Raw genomic sequence first — 23058 nt, 5'->3', positions numbered from 1 at the left:
CAGTTCTTCTGTGTCAGCTCCTTAAACTATTTACAGCAGAGATGCTTCAGAGAGGGCTGTAGAAAAAGTACATCCAGGTAACACAAAAATGCCTTTACCATATGAGAGTGACTAGTTCTCACACAGTCACAGGGATGTCCTCAAAATGAGAGAAGTAAGTCTGAGCAAGTTTTATTTTTCAGGAACTTGGAGCAACTGCTCTTGTTACAGCAAACCTCTCCTGTGAAAAGCAATGGAATACACAGGGAATACCCCAGGAAGAGATAAAGAAGGAGGTGGCTGGCAGTAGTTATATGCCCAGAAAACATGAGCATTATGAGAAGGAAAAACACTGTGGCTATCCAAGAGAGACTTTTGACACTTGCTGTGCTATAAAGAATGTTGTTTTCTTTACATTTTATCAAACAGTTTTTTTCTTAGTTTCAATCCTATGCTCAATAATGTGGAAGATTGTCTTCTCTTGGAAAGGCAGATTGAGGTGAAGGTGAGATTTTAATCAAGAGCGTGGCAGGGTGAATTCTCTATAGAGGATCTAGTGTGTACTATGAGGCTTGTGAACCATATCCTTACCCCCAGGGTTTTCTTCAGCTTTAGAAGTGGGAGAAGGGATATGAGGCAGAGTGCCTGGGCAGGCGGGCTGTGAACACCAGGCTGCTGCTCAGGAACAAGTATTGCATGTTTCAGTGCTGTGCCAAAGACCTGAATGGAACCATTCAAGGTGAGACAAACACTGATCCTTGACTCAAGTTTTAATCTTGACCTGAATCTTTGTTTCAAATTTTAACACAGAAATGCATGTGTATGATCACAGTGAGTTTACTCAGTCTTCTTTGAGATCCTGAACTTAAAGCTTCAAATGTGTTTCTCTCTCTCCACTTAAAATATCTGGAAATGAGAATATGGCAAAATGAAGTGTCTTTGTTTCTTCCACACACAGTGAGAAATGACAATCAGACATCACAGAAATCATAGAAGAACTTCATGTTTCTAATATATTCTTTTCCATGAATGTTGATAATCTGCAATTATTTCAAAAACCATTCAAAAAGTCATATATACGCAAAAGAACATAAAGGTTTGAGAGTGGATTTGTGTTAAAAAATATATTTTCTTCAGAAAACACACAGGAGTATCAACTCAGCTTCTGCAAGCAAATGTTTGTACCAATGCTTTCTACCAAAACGCTTGTCCATAACTAGCTGTTTCAAAGATCTCTTCCCTTCTTATACAGACATTTCAACCCTTAATAAAAAAAAGGTATCCCAAAGCATCACAGAGGGCTTTCTTAGAGCTGAAGGGATGAAGAGACAAGAGCTTCTATCTTCACATTAAATAAAATTTTCTAGATTTGTAGACATTACCAGGTTTGAAAATCAGAAGTCTAAAATTGATTTCTGCTAAGTGGACATTAATTTGAGAATATAGCTAGTCACAGAAGCTTTATTTTCCTAATTGCACAATTGATGGTCCACAAATGGCTGCATATTTTTGCTCAATTTCTCTTTCTCCTTATTAGAAAGCAAAGAAATCTGAGAAAAAGTAATTCTTCAATAAAATTGCATCTTTCAGACTGACTCAGACATGGAAATTCAGGCATAATAAATTAGAAAGGATCCTATTGAGAGTAGCTATCATGTCCAGGTCACCCCAGGTGCTGAGCTCTGCCAATGTACAAAACAAGTAGCATACACAACAGAACAAAGAAATGTTCTCATTAGCAAATCAATACAGCAAATGCATGAAGTTTTCTGACTTTAAAATTAATGATGGAAAGCCACGTCATTAACTGGGAATGAGATTTTAAATGGTCTGTAGTCTCAAGCTAGTCTTCAAATAGACATCAATATTTCTGAAGAAATGTTGATGGCCAGTATATAAATTTAACTCATTATAAGTAGATCCACAAATAAAAAAGACTACCCATTTCTGACTTTTCCAACATGGGAAAGTGCACATGAGCCACTCCTATTTCACGTAGGATAAACACTCTAGCAAGACTTTCACTAATAAATTGTTATTTCCTTTCATTATGACACGGAGACTTTAACACTCTTTTGTTGTAAATTAATGCCATTAGATCATTATCTGAGGAAGAAATTGTGTTCATTTTTAGCTTGTATGTTGCTCTGAGAAATAGAAATTTTTTTTGAGCAAATATGACGTCCTAACAAAGAATTTATTTGCCTGTTATCACCCACAAAATCAGTGCATTCAATCAGTTCAACCATGACGTTTAAAAAAAAAAAAAAAAAAGAGACATGCATAGAGAACTGTCCTTACATATGTAAGGAATTGCAAAATCAAGCAATTTTTAATGCTAAAGTCACACTTAAGCTCCATTCTTCAATCCTGAAGAAACTACTTTGAAATTAAGATGTATGAGACCAGGAGGACCCATAGTAGGCACTAGGAAATGAAATTGCTGTCTCTGAGTTATTAATATGTCACTTTTCTTTAATGCAATTCATTTAATGCTTCTTTTTATATACACAAGTTGAAATAATCCCATCATTCAGTTAAAAGAATAAAAGTACAGCTGTTCCCAGCTATAAAGTAAAGGATTTAAAGAAATATCAGGAGTTTAAAAGTTCACCAGCTTCATTGCATTTCTGAACCTGGCACAAAATATACTTTTGTCCAACTGACCGTAATCACTTTAGTAGTTATTTCAGGTTCTTGCACAATTTCACTATGGCATCACCTTTCCACAAAAATATTTGTGTGTTTATATAATTAGATTCCAAAGGTATGGCTTAAGATTTGAATGCCAAATGGGGGGGGGGGGGGGGGGGGGGGCTGCGGGGGTAAAGTGCAATTATATCATATATTTTTACATCTATTAAAGACCAGGTTAGGGTTTGGATATGCTTTTCACCTTATAGCCATTAGAAAGATTCCATATGGTATATAAGAAACTGTTAAGAAATAGCACTGTAATTTGTCAATGGTCTATTGAGCTCTGCATGAATTCTCGAGATAAATGTGAATATCTACAGCAGTGGGAGTTGCACTCCCTCTTCACTGCCTGATGGAAACAAGTGGGGAAAAAGTAATAAATTCAGTACCAAAAACAAGAGAGAAGGAATGCAACTGAAGTGCCTATTCTTGTCGGATTTTGATACTATAAATTTCAAGAAAAAAACACCTTCATCTAAGCCAGTTACCAATAAACTATCAGGGGGAAAATACTATAAAGATCTATTGAAGTAGATAGCTTCCTTTCTCCCCTCTTTAGGAGACATTAGTGCAATCCCCAGTGCCTGATCCTAAAAGTATTGGGGAAAAGAATCCTGTCAGTGACTTGAGTTTCTCATGAGCCTAATAGGAAACTGATTGAGATCAAGGACACCTTTCTCATCTCCAAACACCATCCTCCCCTTCCTGTGGGCAGAGGCTAAGTAAAAACACTGGCACAGCCTCCCATGGACTGGGCAGTGAAGCCATGGTTAAATTCCAGAAAGGCAGGCAGCACCTTCATCTTCAGGTCATGTCCCAAGACACCAGGAGAGCACCCAGTGCCGAACCCAGGTGTGAATAACTCTGCAGTAAGAACACTGGAGTTGTAGATGTGGAAATGCGGAAATTCTCCTTAAAAACTGTATGACTTTCACTGTTCCTCCCCCACACAGCCACTTTACTTCATAAGGAGATAATGTATTAGCATAATAATAATAATAATAATAAACAACTATAATAGCAAAGCAAGCCAGTGCTTACTTACAGGCTCTCATTAGCAGTACTATTATGTAGGAGCAGTTTAAAATAGATTACACTTATTCAGCTCAGCAAAATCAGAGGTTAAATCCAACTCTTCACTCAGTCCACTCTGGATTCTCTACAAGTTCAACATTTCCACTAAACAAATTCACCCTTCTGATGATCAGCAGCAAAATTCTGGTGTGTAGAAGGAATCCTTTCTGTGATGGCTGCTTCATGCAGGGTATGTAGCCTCAGGATTTATAAACTAAAAAATCCTACACTTGCCTGCTCCAGGTTGAGTCTACAGAATTGAGGCTTTCTGCAGGTCACACTACAGTAAAAGTTGGGCAGGTCATGGATGGTTATCTCTCATTGACAAGTAAGTGTCCTACACCACAAATAAGTAGAAGAAGAGACAGACATTTACCTCACAGAACTGACAAGCGGTGATTTAACATTTGCTCCATCTTTGTTTTCACATAATGCTGTGACACACAATGTGAGCCAATTTTTCTGCAATGTTGTCAGCAATTAGCAAGATGAGAGTCAAGCCCAAAAGTTACACCAAATTACTTCCAAGAATAGAAAAAGAAGCAAGGAGTGAAGTTTTATTTGTGGAAACTTCTTGCTAATCAGGACTCAGAAACAACAAGCCCAAAGCATTCTTGAAAATAACAACTTACAAGTTATTAAATAGAGCTTGAACTTGGTCAAAAATTACAGACAACCTGTTTACAAGTAGAAAAATATGAAGTGAAAGTACTTGATGTGCAATGAATAACAATGTGCTCTGGTTTCTTGTCCTGTGAGCTCAAGTACAACTTATTGTGTATATAGCCAGAAGCAAGCATATATCCAGAAAGGACTGAGAATGAAGGACATGAGACTTTCCCCTTTCTTCTTTGTGTATCAGTATATCTGATTTTCTGTACATACGGGGCAGAGCATCTATTTAAAGGCCATGAGGGCAGGGATTGCATCTGCTCAGATAAATCTTTCTCCAAGGAGTAACAGTGAAGCAGCACTGTATTTAAACAGTGTCAGTAGCTAAGTAGTTCAGAGAAAGAAAATTCTTGTGTGGTATCTGTTAATGACAGAGGTGGGAAAATGCTGCCATCTTTATATCCTGTTCTTCAGACAACTGTGATCAGAAGTAGCAACAGCAGCACAAAGACAAGATAAATGAATGGCCAAAAATAAAGGCAGACAGGCAAATTCTGTGCATGTTTTCCTTGAATAGAGGTTGTATTTTAGTAATGTACACTTTAGTAGTGAAGGATACTTTATTAAAGCATATTTTAGTAGAGCATATGAATGCCTCATTTTTTGGCTTTGTTGTTGGGGTTTCTTTGTTCTGATTGGTTTTTTTTTTTACATGCACACATACAAAGTATTTCATACTTTGCATACTTTGCATAATGGTAAATTCTTAGAAGGAGAAAGACAGTTATGGAACAGAACAGTCATTTGTTTTCCATGGCACACCTGGGAGTACCAACCGTATTTACCTTTTTTCTGGTTATTTGTACAAAAGAATCACTGCAGTGACTGAGGGATACCCACTTTAGAACATCCCACAAATTTGCAACAAGGCTGGTTTTTGAACACTTATAGAAGAGAAGATGGAACTGAGAACCCTAAAAAAAAACGCTGCAGATATTAGCCTCAAGGGAAAAAGAAAAAAAAAAAAAAAAAAAAAAAAAAAAAAAAAAAAAAAAAAAAAAAAAAAAAAAAGGCAGCTCCCATACCTGTAGAACCCTCCAGGCCTGAGGAGTATCAACTTCTTGTCATACACCAAACCATGGTGACCAGTCCAGTCTCCAGTCCCTAGGTTAGATAAGTCAGAGCAAGTCCATCAAGACCTGTAGTATTTCATACTCTATGAAAAGGGCAACTCTGCCTTTCAAATATTGTGGTTTCTGATAATTTAAAGCCATGAAAAGTAATTACAGGACAGCAGATCTATGTCTACCTCTGATTAGAGCAATGCAAAAATTCATGGTTGCCAGAAAATCTCACAATCATGCACTGCTGTACAATTTACATCATTTCTCATTTGCTTCTCACACATACTCTAATAAGATCATTTCTGCTTCAGTTTCCTGAGTGGGAGCTCCCTGAGGACTGGATTTCATTCTCAATTTTGATGGCTCAATGCTTTCAACCTTCAGCTTACATCCGGACAAAGCATACAGTGAAGAACAATAATACAATAAATGTCCTGTCATAGCTTGCTGACAAAATACAATGATCTAGTCTTTGAATGCTTTTCAATTTTACAAAACAGTTTTATTATGTTACTTGTACTTATGTTATGCATCACAGTCTTTATTTTTCATATTTCTCATCTCAGTCATTCAAAAACCATTAGGCAAACCCCCATACTGTTAAAGCCATTTTAGAAACAATTATTTTGAAAATAAATGAATTATAAATTCCTTCTATGTGCTTATGATTTGTCATGCTTTTCAAGTTCAAATGCCTTATGTTCAATGTACAGACACAAGGGTTTTGTTTTAAAAATTCAGAAAGAAGAATCTGGGGACTGGGAATTCAATAAAGTCCATAATTGTCCTTTTTAAATAACAAGGCATGGTAATAAAGCTTCTTCTCTTTCCTCACCCAAATGATTCTAGTCACATGTAGGTTTCACCCAACCTCAATTCAGCAAGAAATTTCAGAATCAGAGTCCAACCAAGTGGTAGAGTAGAAATCTACACTAGTAACTCAGGAGACTCAACCCATTGTAAGAAACAATGTCCATGGTAAAACTGAGCCACTCAGAGTTGAGGCTTTAATTATTAATCTGTGGAACAAATAACTCTAATGATGTGAGTGTAAATCATTTAGCCTTTTCCTCTCCTCAGTAGCTTTTTTTTTTCCCAAAATGAGGATATTCAGATATCTTTTTGTAATATCTGAAGTATAAACTAACTTAAAATTTGTTGACCATTAAGAGGCAGATATAGCTCAGATACCCCTCAGCACATTAGTTTGTACACTGATCTCAGAAATAGAGGTCTGTGCTCCAATTCCTCGCTTGATTTTGTCCGTTCTATAACCTGAAATGTTCCCCCCCTTTCTCTACATCACCTCTCATGAAGACTCCATGCTAAGGATTTCATTTAACTAATCACAGGATTGAAAGAAAAAAAGAAAGACAAAATCATGCATCACAAATAAGTTGTATAGAATAGAATACTCATCCTGGAGATACCAGTAACTTTAAGAAAGAGTAAAAATACCTTTTTTTTTTTTTTTTTTTTTTTTTTTTTCCCCCCCAGGACGTCATCTGACAAACTATTTTGCCATGATAGAATCTGATAAGAAACAAGAAAACTTTAATGAAAACAGAACATGTGATTCTACTATAAAGGCTAAATCTGCAGTGCCAGTCATAACATTCATACTAGCAAATTTAGGGGTATTGGAGACATACCCAGATACTTAGGCGAAATGACCTAAAGCACCCTGAATATATGCTAATGAGCTGCCTTAGCATCCAAAACTGAATGGCTTCATGCTCCCTCCATTTCTTCTAGGAAGAGTTCCTAGAACATTTTTACTGCTGAACCTTACACTGAAGAATTACTTGTGAAAAGACAGGTTTAAACAGTTTAGAAGAATAGTCCAGAATGATCCTGATCAGTGTTCTTCCAGGGCAAATCTTCAGACTGAAGAAACTCCTCCACACAGTTCCTAGGTCCATCTGGAGCACCATTTCTCTTTGGGACTTCACTCATATGGTGGTAGACAAAAAGAAGGTTTGAGTGAGGCAATAAGAACAATCAGATTTCAAGAACACAGTCCACAAACAGATATTTAAAGTGTTACAGCTAAGAAAATCTAAAGTGAGACAACACTGTGGTTTTCAAGACTGACACAAGAAAATTATGTTGTCCTTCTGCCAGGGATAGGTCAGTAAGAAGTAGATGTAATTTCTGACATAGAAGATATTTAGGTTGGCCCTTACAGAACAAAATAAGCATTAAAAAACCAACCAACCAAACAAACAAAAACTCCTAAGCACTTATGTAGACAGCAAATTTATTGACACATGAAAATCTATTGCTGGAGGTTTGTAAATAAAAGATTAGATAAACATTCATTGGGAACTATTTAGGTAGGGTCAGTGCTATCTGTAGACAGGCTAATGGCCTATATTGTCTTCTTCACCTCTATTCTACCCCTATTTTTTATTATCTACTTTGCACTGTCTTTTCCCAGATTCTTAGAGATAACAGTGCAGAAAAGATACAGTTAATGTCACTTCAATTTAGGAAAAAAAAAATCTACCTGTACACCCTTTTTCTTTATTTAATTTGGAGTTTTGGAGAACTCCAAAGCTTATAGTAAGAAACACAGAAAACAGAAGTGTAACTTTTTTGGTGTTATTGAATAAAACAATAACTTTTTCTTCTCTCTCTTTTTCCTTCTCTCTTTAGGGTTTTTTAATTTTCCTTCATAGTTTTGGAACACAGATCTCCCAGGAGACAACTGTCTGTCTTACAGTGGCAGCAGATATCACTCTTACAGTATTGTCTCATTTCAACAAAATTGAATAAATAGAATGAGTTACTGCAGGTTTTTTTTCCTGCCAATTCCTAAGGGGACCAAGTGTATGTTGAAACAAGAATTAAAGTAACAAAAAATACTATGAGGAAATTTTCCCAAGCACTTTTGGAGTTTTGCTGTGTGCAATAGAGCAAAAATGTAAAAAGAGTCATCTGTCTGTTTCGAACTCCATCCTCTCCACATTCCCAACCCACAATATACATCCTTCCTGAGGGTCATCAGGACATTTCCCAGCTAAGCTTGTTTGCCCTTATAATTTTGCAGTTTTATTTCTGTTATTTTTGTCTGCAGAGTGCGTCTGCAAAGTGTTTCTTAGGATCTGCATCTTCTCTGCTGCATTAAGGTGTCTTTGGATTAGTTGGTAAAAACCGAAGTATTCCACGTTTGCATGGAGGTTTAATTGATTGTCCTTATGTCTCACCCTTTTCTATGCTTGAAAGCCAGATGATTCCCTAGGTGAAACATGAGTTCCCAACATTTTACTGTCTTGCTGGTGCAAAAGGCAGGAGATCAATGAAATGCACCTGGCTGAAGATGAATGTAACTTAGCCCCTGCTGTCTAGCAGCTTCATAACTTGTGGGCTGAGATAAGGATATTATGCCCAAGCGTACCAAGGGGTTGTAGGGAAGCTGCGGACAACAAGAGAACCAGTGAACTATATGCTTGGAAAACTAAGGGACCAGGTTGCATGACAGACTCTGGATGCTCTTCATGCAGCCATTTTACTTTGGCCAGTAGCCTGACTGCTCCCAGGGGAATAGAATCTTCATAAACCAGCTTCCAAAGACTGTAAGACTTTTGAGCATAGCCAAAAAAAATCTCATCCAAAGACAAACATCAGCAAGCATAAAAACAAATGTATATACAGCATTGATTTTGGAAAGGTTTTAGTTCCCTTGGGCACAGTCTTGAAAATTCTCAATAATTATGCCACAATCCAAATATAAAATACAAATTATATGATTGACATTTCTCATCATGTAGAAGAGTCAAAATAAATCAAGTGTAAGGCATCCATAATGTTTTCTGTACATGCTTCAGATATGAGAATTAATTTTAAAAACTTCCTCTTTGTCATTTCCCTTTTTTTAAATGAGCAAGCATACTGACATTGATAGAATTAGAATCAAGCGTCAATTAAATGTCTGACCTTGAAAATGTTAAAGAAGCAACTCTGTGAATGTATTAAGCATTTTTACTCATCTCAGCAGGCATGATACTATGAATTATGTAAAAATGAGCATCAATTTTTCAAAGCAATGGATGTGACACCACTCTATGGTGAAAACAAAGTACTTACATTAGATGAGACATGCAGTTGGTCCAAACTAATGTGATCTAAACAGTCTTCACTTGAAATATTTACTAAATATAAAAGATGCCATAGTTGTACTTTGCAGTACACATTTTGTAAGCAGTCTTTTCCCATGGCATTTAATGTAGTTATTCTGATGCTGATGTTTTAGCATCTTGACAGCCAAAACATATTTCACCATTACTGGAGTCAGGCCATTAATGCATCTCTGTTTGTGTGGACTGTGTCTATTTCACAATTTTATTCAGTTTGCAGGACATCAGAGTGGCAAAAAATTGAAAATAATGTGATAGAACCTAACTTTTAACCTCCTTATTACAGATAAAGAAATGATAAGCAATAATTTTTAAGGGGTTTTCTTGTCACTAAAAGTTTACCAGAACACTGAAAATATTACCTAATAGAGAGCAATTTTTTGTATGTATTTGAGAAATAAAACTCACTTTAACCACTATATTTTCTTCTTTCTTTCTCAAGAATTCTCTTGCATGTCATACTCAGCCAGCTAAAGAAAACTAAGCAAAAAATAAGACTCTCAGAAAATGTCTCTTTTCTTCATAGCTTAGTTCTTGGCCAGAGAAAAGCAAGAGTACAGGAAAATTTTGATATTGTACTCAAAATATCCATCCTTAAAAATATCTCCATTTTCTTGGGTATGACAAAATTTCTTCACCAAAAATGTAGTCAAGCATCTTCACTGAAAGAGTTGCCAAGTATTGGAACAAGCTGCCCAGGACAGTGCTGGAGTCACCCTCCCTGGAGGTATTTAGAAGGTGTGTATATGTGGCATCTGGGGACATGGTTTAGTCGAGGACTTGGCAGTGCTGGCTCACAGTCTAATTCAATGGTCTAAAGGTCTTTTCCAAACTAAATAGTTCTCGTGATTGTTAACCAATTTTGGTTTAATTTTTTCCTGTATTTTTGATGGATGTTCTCCAGCACATATGAGAATAAATAATTTTCTACATTAATTTAGGAAAACAGTTCCACTTTCAAAACTGTCTTGGATATCTAAAACCATACATCCCCATAACTTAGACACAAACTACTCAGTGACTGCAGTCACCGTGGACCTTTTACCCAAAAATAATTCATCATTTTTCAAAAGTTTTTGGTTACACATAAGAGCTAACAACTGCAACTACAACTACAGCTGAACATAAGTAAATCACACCTCACTCTGCATTTGGGGTATAAAATAATGCAAATTCTTACTAATAATAATGTAATGAATGATTATGACTCTAATGACTGTAATAATGACTGATGACAGATTCTCAGGAGTTACATGCTAAAGATGCAAATATAAAAAAGAATTATGCCATTCCATTAGGATAAACTTGAAACATCAGATAACAGACCCAAGATTAATGGAGTAACACCAAAGCTGTAAAACTGTAAAGAAATACAAAGTCAGAATCATCACGTCTGAGTCATATATTGGGTTATCAAGGGTTCTGGAAAATGGGTGATTCCTAAGCTCAACTCTAGACATACTTTACAGTTTCACATAAAAGAGCAAAGGCACGCTTGAATAGATTTGTATGTATTTTATATACAGATACGTTAAAAATGTATATGTATACATCAATATGGAAGTATACATATATACATACAAAACAAAAACATACAATATGCAATTGCACGTAGTCTCTATGCTATCTCGGCCAGAAATTTCAATGCAATTACTTTTAAGCGTGGCAGTTCACTCAGACTGTTTAACCCAGAAAAGAGAAAGCTCAGGGGAGCATCTCATCAATGTATATAAACACTTGTAAGTATTCAGGGACAAAGAAGACACCACTGAAAAGTGCCAGGCTCTTTTCAGTGGTGCCCAGTGACAAGACAAGTGGCAACAGGTGCAAACTGAAGCACAAAGGATATCAGGAACACTTTCTGAACATCAGGAAACACTCGCTGTGTGAGGGTCACCAAGCACGGGCACAGGCTGTCCAGAGAAGGTTTGGGGTCTCCATCCTTGCAGATATTCAAAAGCCATCTGGACAGTCCTGGGAAGTCAGTTCTGTGTGGCCTCCCCTGAACTGTTGGACCCAATGTCCTGCAGAGGTCCATTCTGTCCTTGGCCACTCTATGGTTTGGTGATACTTTGGCAGTTTCAAGAACAAGAGGTATCTGCAGTACAATTCCTATCAGAAAAAAGAATAGATCTATCAGAAACATATTTATGGAGTATATGATTCCATATGGATATTTATAGTTGAAAAATAGATGTAGATGTCAAATTTTTATAAACTTCATAGCTCTGTAGCACTAATTACCATTTTTCCGGAATTATACAACACAATATGGTTTTAATTTGAAGAAGAGATCATGTTTAGCGTTGTCAGAACTCTGAGGCTACATGCTTAATTAAGGATTCACAGAAAAGCAGGGTATTAAACAACGTTAATGGCACATATATGTTTAACTAATGATAGCATTGATTTTTCAGTAGTTTAGCTTTTGAACATAGGGCAGCTGGCTTACTGTTATATATAGTTTTAGCATAGTGCTGGAAGTATTCATCATGAGCAACAAGCAAAATAATTACTTTTGAGACAGGGGAACTGAGGCTGTAAATATTGAAGTAGCAACACAAGGCTTTAACAAAAAGCCGGAGGGATATATAACACACATAAACCTCCGTAAATTCTCATTGTAAAACGTGTTCTACTTCTTGTAGTGTACCAAGTGCTGTCACAGAGACTCAAAATATGAAAAAAACTTCCAGTACCTATCTGGACAGGAATCACTCCATTGTTAAAGGACAGACGCACACTACTACTCATATAAAGCTATTTTTTATCACTCAGTCCTGCAATCACTGGGTTGAAGTTACATGATCACTGCCATATTACTGAGCACTATCTCACCATCCAGCAATAGTAATCTGGAATGGTAAGGCACGTGAGGAGGGCACAATGTGATTTCTGACATGGGGGTCTCAGTGCCCTGAGCTGAAGGAACATGACTGCAAGAATGATCAGCTCCCAGCTGACCCTGAAATTTTGTGGAATCTGTTTCTCCGGATAGACCCCTACAAGTCTGTGGAACCTGATGGGGTCCATCTAGGAATCTCCAAAGAACTGGCTGATGTAATTGCAAAACCTCTCTTGATGATTTTTGAGCAGTCCTGGGAATCTGGAGACGTACCAACTGACTGGAAGCTGGTGAATGTCCCAATATTCAAAAAGAAAAGAAGGAGAGCCCCAGAAACTACAGCCCTTTTAGTCTCACTTTAGTGCCTGATAAAGTTATGGACAAGATTATTCTGGGAGGTATTGAAAAACATCTGGAAGACAACATAGTCATCGGTCACAACCAGAATGGCTTCATGAGGGAAAAATCCTGCTTACCAAAGCTGATTTCCTTTAATGACAAGACAACCCACCTGGCTGATCAAGGGAAGCCTGTTGATGTAATCTTTTTGGGTTTCAATAAAACTTCCCATACTGTCTCTTACGGTAGCTTTCTGAATAAAATGTCCCGCACAGAGCTAGATAAACACATCATGGATGTGTGAGTAACTCACTTACAGATCAGACGCAGCCCTCTGGCAACCCTCTGGGGTGATCCTCATTGTGGTGGGTCCTAATATTCCCCCTTTTCTGTAATACAACTTGTTACATGCACCCACTGAAGGTATGCTCTTCCCCACATTGCCAAGGTGTGCGTGTCATACCTAACCATAGGTGACAAGTGCCATTATGAGCATCCCAGGCAATCCCAGAGGACTAAAAGATCAGACTGAAGACTTACCAGACATCCGGATCTTTTTCATGCAGTGTTAGGTGATCAAATGAAGCAGCTTTGGGTAGGTCATGACTCATGAATCACTCCTCCAGCTTCTCAGTAATATCTCTCGATGCACCACGTGAAATTTTTATATTTATAATGGCTACAAAACTGTTGCACGCTGTACCAGGTCTTAGGGAATGAACAGTAAAGGGCAGTTTTCAGCTGCTCCAGCAGCACATTGCAAGTAAAGCAATCCACAAAACTCCACAAGTAGAAATAATTAATGAAGACAATTATAATAAATTTGAACTTTTTTTTTTTTTTTCAATTACAAGGGTTGAATCCAACTACTACATTATAACAGATAGTTAAACTAGTTTTGTTTTCTAGCCAAAAACCAGAATGGCAGCCTTTTTTCTAAGAACCAGCTCTTCTATAAATAAATAAATATTAATTAAATATTAATTAGCCACTTGTCAGTAGAACTCATTTCTACTAAAGTCTAGTTAATAACCTTCTTAGGACTATAAAAACAGGCTTCTAACACTAGTGAGTAACAAATTTGTTTAAATTTGTTTTGCTATTCTGTATGCAATTTTGAAGACGTCAAAAATACCAATCAGGTTTATATTCCTCAGCCCACCATCCTCACATTTTTCTCTTTTTTTCCCCCAGACTTTGGTTGTCCTTCTGTTTTTTTTCCAAAAGTATTGTCTTAAAACCCCAAACTCCATTTTCATGCTAAACAAGACATGTTTATGGCATACAAGAAAACTATATATCAAAGTTAGGAAATTACACTAAGTTATATGATGTCAAAGTTACTTTAACCAAGGATAACCAGATTCAAAAGGCAGTGCTTATCCTAAGACCATTCTGGCTTGGCTTACTGGTATGAAATATCTGTGCCATTTTAACATTACTTCAAAAAAGATTAAGCAAGAAAACTACCTGGTTAAAAAAAAAAAAAAAAAAAAAAAAAAAAAGCTAACAATAAAACAAAATGCATATGTTTTGTGTAATTTTTGTTTTATAAAGAATGATGAAATCTTTTTTAATATGAGGTAACAACTAGCTGCATCCCACTTTCTGTATACTGAATATAAATTGTGTTTTTTTAAAACCATACAAAGCTTTTTAGCAGAAGTTTAATTAAAGCCTTTCAGAAAAGATTTCAAGCACGTAAGAAAAGGATTTTTGTATATGTCTCATTAGAAACAATGCATGTCTATTAGTTTGTTATGACAGGAATTAATTATCCTGAGTTTATGGCAGTCAGGTATTCAGCATACACAGACCCATTTTGCTGGAGCACACTGTCACTCAAACTCATGGAAACAGAAAGTCCTGGCTTAGAAGGGACCTTAAAGATGATCTTGTTCTAACTACTGGCTCCCCTGCCACGGTCTAGGACACCTTCCACTAGGTCAGGTTGCACAGAGCCCCCATCCAGCCTGGCCTTGAGCACTTCCAGTGGTAGGGCATCAACAGCTTCTCTGGGCGAACCCATCCCAACCTGAAGAAAAGAGCCCAACAAAAACTTTCCTGACAGACTGAGAGCAAAGGCTGGGCATCCAGGAAACAATAAAGTCTCTTCCTTATATAGCCTCAGTAACATCTTTGCAGCCAGGCAGTTTCTCTCCTAGGAAATACATAGGAAACCAGTATAGTTTTGGTTGAAAATTAACAGTTTTGGAAATAACTAAAAGTTTAGACATCACTTAAATACTTCCCCAACAAAATGAAAACAGGAAACACAAAGGAATTTATTTCAAGATGAGGTTACCAAATCACTATATATTACAACAAGACTGAGGTAAACATAACAGAGAATACCATGCGGTATTATAACAAGTTATTTATAGCCACTCTGTTAAGAATTTTTATATGTTTTGTAGCCATTTTATTTACACCATCTTCATTCTCATTCTCAGAGATTATTTCCTCCTGAAACATCTCAAAAAGCAGTAAAAAGCTTCCAGTCATGGTGAATCAGTTCAGACAACAACTTGCATTGATTGATGTTTCTGTCAGAAGAGACAATTCCAAGGTTTGCTTTGTCATCCAGCAGAGATCAGAAGTCACTATATGGTCTTTCAAAATACAGTAGGATCAGTTGAAGTATGTCTAATGTTAAAACTGAAATTAAAAGAGCCACTAGAGATTAAACCAAATATTTAAATAATTTAAAATATTTGCATGGTTTTCAAACTGACTGCAACAAAGTACCAAATTATTAACATAAAATCATTAAAAGGGGCAATGTAAAGTTGCAGTACCACTAAAAGAGGTGACTTTCAGTTCAATTAACTTCATCAGAACATGATGTTATCTGAAATACTGGAATCACCATGATTCAAAAGCTAGAAAATGAAGCAACAGATATACTAAACTAGAATGTAGTGTAATGTAGTTGCGACTTACATACATAGCATACAAGAAAACTATATTACTGAAAAACTGGCATGTATTTTCAGAAATATTAAAGTAGAAATTCAAACAATGGGTTTGGAAATATTTCAATTAGTGCAATGCAACATTATTTTATAGCAATCAATTTTACGAATACATTTTAAATGATATTTTAATGTTGTATAACATACCTTTTTGAGTGATAAATTTGTTTCATAGACAATTTCTTTTCAGTAGATAAGTACTCAGATGGCTTTCAGTAACAGCACATCTATCACAATCAAATGATAATTTTCCTATTCATACCTGTCAGGTGTCTGGTCTGACTGCAAATCTTACTAGAGCCAAAGATAATTCACAACTGATGAAAGAAGAATGAAAAGAAAAAGAAAAAGAAAAAGCAGAAAAAGAAAAGAAAATAAAAGAAAAAGCAGAAAAAGAAAAGAAAAGAAAAGAAAAAAGAAAAGAAAAGAAAAGAAAAGAAAAGAAAAGAAAAGAAAAGAAAAGAAAAGAAAAGAAAAGAAAAGAAAAGAAAAGAAAAGAAAAGAAAAGAAAAGAAAAGAAAAGAAAAGAAAAGAAAACCCACAAAGTTAGTCCTGTCCTTTTCCCAAGAAAATTCTGGTTTTTTCTACTCTGATGACATTGCAGTAACAATAAAATAAACATACCATAAATTAAATTCACCTTAGAGTGCATTATTTGAACTTATGTGTATTTGCAATCACCAGGGAAATTTATTGGAAACAAAAGAAAATTTTACATTTCATAAGACTAAAACAAATTTGCTAAGTTTGAAAGGAATATTACTTGATGAATCTGCCAATTTCATAGTTCAGTTATTTGTCCTTTTTCAATTTCAGTAGATGTAGTTTGTGTCCATGAAGTTCTGTGCAATTATTTTTCACTCTCTTTCCAATCTCCTTATTCCTCTTAAGTCTCAAAGTACTTTTTTGCATATTCCCAATGGAACACGAAAAGTTCCAAATTCTTTTGAAAATTCAATGTTCTCAAGCTAAACTTGACTATGTCAATTTTTCACAGACATTTCAAAGACAGGCATGCTCCTAACACACAATAAATAAAAATGACAACATTCATTACTTTTTTTTCTTTAACCATTCCCCCCCCAAAAAAAACCAAAAGTGTCTTACATTGTTTAAGAAGTCAGAATGCTTATAAAAAAATAATCTTTTCTGAACAAGAATACTGGTTCTGTGGTAGCCTGTTATACAGAGATCTAATAGGATTCATTATCCCCAGGTCCAGTCAACTAATACTTTTGTACGTTAACATATAGCTTCAGAGCCATGAAAAAGACATGCTTATGAAATATTTTCCATATCAAAAGTATGATTTACCACACATATTTATTTCCACTTCGAAATTGTATTGTCACAGAAAAAAAAAAAAAAAAATCTCTTCTTCAACAACCAGATAGTGAACTAGAGAAGAGATGAGTTCAGTTTAGAAGCAACCCTTGCAGCTCACTTTTATTAGCTGCACTGAAGACTTTTAGCATTGAAAGTGATGCTGTCAGCTAAGGAGTTTAATTGCACTGATAACAACCCTCTTCTGAGGCTTCCTAACATAGATATATTTTCAAGTGCTTCTTGAAGACTTACAAGGAGATGGTGAGATTGCTAAAACTTGGCAACCAATATATAACCTTCTTTACTGGGTAATTTGATCCCTATCTTGCTTGGTTTCTGCTTTATTCATCTCACTAAACTATTTCACTGCAACATTCGACATATTTGTGTATCACAGGCTCTTTAAATCCCACTGAATAACTAAAGGAGGACTTTTTTCAAAGCCTCACAGATGGCCCAAAAGGCAAAGGCTTGTAAATAAGCCCTTCTAAAAGCTGATGCAGTAGCTGTGGAGTTTCATCCACTCAGAAGCTAGTAATCATCTCCTTTGTGAATTGCTGTTCATTTCTAACACAGGGCTAATAAATATATAAGTGTGGAAAAACTCCTGAAATTGTACAAAGCTCAATAAGGCAAGCATGAAACTAATTGCCATTAGCATGAAGTGGATGTGAAAACAGAAGAAATTCCAATTTTAGTGAAATAGCTGTGTAGGGAGATCCATCACATGACTTAATGGCTTTGTCAAGAAGTTGCACAAATTTTGGACCTGCAATTGGAGTGTAGAATAGTACATATTTTTAGGAATAATCAAGTTTAAGTTCAAAATAAACCCCAAACATCTGCTGCTTTTATCACAAAGCTAGAGAGTTATAATAGGTCACAAACAGGAGGGAAAGGGTGCCTTTCAGAGGGACCTTAGCAAACCTCCTGAAGTTCAAAAAAGCAAAGTGCGAGGTCCCACACCTGGGTTGTGGCAATCCCAGACACACCTACAGGTTGGGCAGAGAAGTGATTGAGAGCAGTCTTGCAAAGGACTTGGGCATGGTGGTTGGTAGAAATCTCTACATGAGCTGGCATTATGAACTCACAGCCCAGAAAGCCAAGGGAATCCTGGGCTCCATCCAAAGGAGCATGGCCAAGCATGTTGAAGGAAGTGATTCTTCCCTTCTACTCTGTTCTTGTGAGAACCCACCTGGAGTTTTGCATTCTATTTTGCTGTCCCCAGAAGAAGAAAGATATGGAACTGTTGGAGAAAGTCCAGAGGAAGGCCAAAACACTGATTAGAGGACCAGACCACCTCCCTTAAAAAAGCTAAGAAAATTGGAGCTGTTCAACACAGAGAAGAAAAAGCTGTGTGGAGACATCACAACAACTTTCCAGTGTCTGAAAAGGTCCTACAGAGAAGCCAGAGTGGGACTCTTCTTCAGGAACTGTAGCAATGGGACAAGGAGTAATAAACTGAAAGAAGGTAGGTTTAGGTTAGATAATAGGAAAAAAATTCTTTACTGTGAAGGTGATGAGAAACTGGAACCAGTTGCCCAGGGAGGTTGCAGATGCCACAATCCTGTCAATGTTCAAAGCCAAGCTGCATAAGGCTTTGAGCAACTTAGTCTAGGGGAATATGTCCCTGCTCCTGTCAGGTGAGGCTTGGATGATCTTTAAGATCCCTTCCAACCCTCAACATTTTATGGTCTAGACCAGACAAAGCTTTTTTCAATGATATGGAAACACAGAGAGTAGGTGAAAATTCTGATGGGATTTAGGCTTGAGGGATAATGAGAAATTTATGCTTGAAAGATTTTCTGATTTGGTTTTCTTTTGTATTGATTATAGTTTTTAAAAGGGAAATAAACTCATGTTTACTTCATTCCAAGTGTTACCTCAGTTGGAGTGATCTCTTTAACACACCTGACTTTTCACTGTGCTCATTCTACACTTCTTAGCTTTGCAGGTCTGTAATTGAGACAAGGCAAAAAGCCAGTAAATGATACTGGGTTCTTTTCATAAACTATGGATTTTTCTCCAGTGCTGCGTATTTCTCTACCTCTACTCACTCATTTGCTGTAGGTGTTTTTTTCCCATGCTCTGTGTATGGGAAGGAAACAATTTGTATTTATCAAAATCTGTCCAATCCACATCTTCAGACACTGCTTACAGTTTCACACAGAAGTTCACTACAGTGAAAACCTTTACTCTTGTTTATATCATGAGTGTACACAGATGAATCACACTCATCATAAGATGAGCTTAACACCTTCAAGAGTATTCATAGGACTGAGATGAGGATTCATATTTGTCTGTAAGTAAATACAAATAATTGTTCTTGTCTTTAAATATCAATACATCTACAATCAACTAATTTTATGGAGGAATGCTTCTGCTTCCCTGCCTTTTTAACCAAAAAGTTGTTTATTATTCCATTAACTGCAGGTCTGAGAACATTATGAAGCCATTAAAAAGCTACACCTCAAACATATTTCTAATGGGTCTGTATTTATAGACAATAAGTAGGGCCAGTGTTTTGTCACAGTAAATTATACATGAAACAGTCTGGCCATGGGAGAAAAAAAGGCAAATATCACAAATTGCTAGTAAAACTGCCAGAGTTCACAGTCTGCATTTTAATCAAGGCATATTTTATTTCATTATAAAAATCGAGTAAAAATGTTTAGCTAAATGTTTTAAAAAATGTAAACTGCTGCTATAAATGACTTTTGGCATGCAGATAAAAACAACTTTTACTTCACTTTTGCCAGAGAAGACCATGTTTTAAGTACTCTGCAACCTGCAATCCAACTTGAGTAAAAGAAGTCCTTGAGAGCTAGTAAATTAGTATTGTGTTTCAGATAAGGTTTGTCAACAAAAATAAGTCAAGTGTTAAAATATTGATGTTCCACTTTTATTTAAGTATGTACAAGATATCTCTGCTATTCAAGATGGCCAGTTTTCAAATGTACACAAAACCACATACTTTTAAAATTATTTCTGAATAGAGTGTACACATACTAAAAAAAAAAAAAAAAAAAAAAAAAACTATTGCCATTACAGGCATAAAGTTTTTTAGACTAGATGCTAATTTGCACATTCGATAGTTCTGCACTAGAAGCCACCAGAATCCACTGAAATTCACAGTCTTTCCCTGACCTGTAGAAACACTGCATTTAACTCTTATATTTGACCTTGGCCTTGCAGTCAGGTCCACCAACCTCCCTTCCTTCAGTATATGGAACAATAAAGTATACTGGTACAGAGGAAACAAAAATTACAGAAGCTACCAATGCACTGCTACAGTCTTCTTGTCTGGAATAACTCATCCTCCTTTTTGATGCTTGTGGAAGTCAGTTTATAGCTTGTACTGACATCCTTAAAATGTCATAGCTATAAAGTGCCACTACTAGAGATGAAATTAAGTCCTTCTATCCTCCTGAGGCAGTATGAGCAGTCTTCAGAACCTCAGTTTAGAAGTTCTCACCATTAAGGCAGAAGAGCTGTCACTCCACCACTTTGGAAATATTACCTGCCAAGAATAAACCACTAAAGATTGAAAGATGCATTTCTTTCACTTTGTTAACACAGTGTATAAAAAATCATCATCTAGTCCACATGCAAATTGTAAGGAGCAATTACACACAGTTCTTGCTCCTAGTTCCTCTAGGAGTTGTCAAACACGAGTCTCTTCTCCACTGCAAGGAAAGGCAAGCCTTGCCATCTGTCAGCCTGCACTATCTTCTTTCCATTCCATTTCAGTGTGTTTTTTTCTGTGCCTCTGATTTACACTGATTTTTTTTCTACTGGTACTGCTTTTTATCTCATTTGCAAAAGAGGCAAATCAGTCTCAGTCAAGGTATGTCAGTGATCCTTGTGGGTGCCTTCCAACTTAGCAGACACTGTGGTTCTATGATTCTTTGGTTCTGTGATATGACAAATAATCCTTTTTACTTTCACTTTATATACTAAGAACTATATTGACCTTGGAACTTCAGGAAATGTGTGGGAAATTCTTGCCTACTTAAAACCTAAACTGGAGAAGAATTTCCATCATGTTTCAGAGGTCAAGTTTTGGAGTTTGCTCTAATGCTACTTTTAAGGTCCCTATATGTTTGAACTAATGCACTAGCTGACCATACAGAAATACCTTGTCTGTAAGAGTGAAATTTTGCTGGAAATCATTCCTGGATGATTTAAATTGAAAACCTTGATTGACCACAGAGTTCCTTAAAGAAAATAACATGTATTAATATCACCAAGATTTGTAATGACCTGTTTTATTCCATAACCTTAACTGGAGATTTTATAAATAAAATGCTTTTTCCCCTCAGACCAAAAAATCTGCTCTTCAATAGCATAGGTAAGCATATAAGAGGGAGAAAAAAGAAATGGAAAGAACAGTTTCTACTGAACATGTGCTCAGAGTAGAACTGCAAAGCAAGATCCATGTTCTAGGTTCTCCAAGCTACTTGGAAGACAAGGGAGGAAGCTGACATCTTAATTTTTCATACGTTGGCCTCAATTCTCATCATACTGTAGGGGAAGGGAAGCCTTAGTCTACTTTTCCCTATGCAGTCAATTGAAAAGTTCCTGAAAAGGGGCATAAATTAGTGTGCAAATCCCTCCATTACTGAAAGAAACCACTGGCCAGTCATGCCAGGAAGGGAGAAGAAAGCTTTTGGCACAGCCTCCTCCTCCAGTTTCCTCACTGTGGGCAAGTAAGGACCTTTAAAATGTCAGTGTCCTGCAGCTAGTTAAGTACACCAGCACTTTTTCCAAAACGTTGTTTACAATAATGTTATACCTACAGTTTCAGTGAAAACCTTGCTTGCTTCCCATGGTCCGTGGTGACTCAATTACTTCAGGGTTATCTTCTAAAACCTCCTTAGAGGCATTTTCCCATTGAAATCAAAGAGAATATAATTCACTGAGGACTCAGCAGAGAGACAACATCTGATCTTGAAACACGAGCATTTTTGATACCAGAGGAAGTTATTTTGACTTGGCTTGATTTTGTTTTTTAATTATACTTCCACAGTGAATTTTTTTTTGTGCTTGAGTACACTCATAGGTATATATGTGTTTGTATATGCATAGACACTTGTTTTTTTCCTATGTGGTTTGATTTAATTGCAGGATGTGGGAAAATAAAGATAGCTTAAATTATCATTCAAGGGTTTTAATCACTTTAAAATTCTGATACTGCATAGAGTCATCCATATAAAACCCCACTGGTGAGTTATTCACATGATGCACACAACAATGTTTTGGTTTATTCTATTTACAACAAGATTTGTGAAGAACAGAAAATACAGAAGAAACAATACAGTAGAGATTGGAAATTTTTTTCAGGGGGATTGCCGTATATGTGTACCCATCAGCTATACACAGAAATTAGAATGAATTATGTTTATATCTGCCTATGCCTGCAGATTGCAAATATTTAAGTGAGTTATTGTTGTCACTCTCCTGATTTAAACTGACAATTAGTTTCCTAACAAACCATTAAACATTTATCAACCAACAGTTATTATACAACAGTTATTATGCACAGCAGTTAATCTTCTACTGGATGGCTTGGAACAACATTTTTGAACTTATAATTATTATTTTTCTGTACTTGAAGAGTAAAATAAATAAAATCATGTAGCAAAATCTTACAAGGGATAATTACAATGGATTCTGTTACAGGGAAATTAAAGACAGAAGTGTTACAGAAAAGTTTCAATTTCATTCATGTATGCATTCAGTCAAACTGACCCTCTGTATTTCAATTTTTTTATCATCAGATGCTACAGTTGTGCCCTGTACTGACACTCAATTGAAAAAAACACCCTAGAAGTCCCAACTGTACAGGTAGATAATTGTTCATCAGTGTCATGAACAAACTACTTCATCCAGGGTGAATGACTTCAGAATACCGAATCCCCATCTGGTGAGACCTAATGAGCAATGGA

This window comes from Hirundo rustica, chromosome 1 (assembly GCF_015227805.2).
Source record: "Hirundo rustica isolate bHirRus1 chromosome 1, bHirRus1.pri.v3, whole genome shotgun sequence".
In the NCBI taxonomy this organism is placed as follows: domain Eukaryota; kingdom Metazoa; phylum Chordata; class Aves; order Passeriformes; family Hirundinidae; genus Hirundo; species Hirundo rustica.
The sequence above is the reverse complement of the archived record's forward strand: the minus strand, read 5'-3'. Positions refer to the sequence as shown.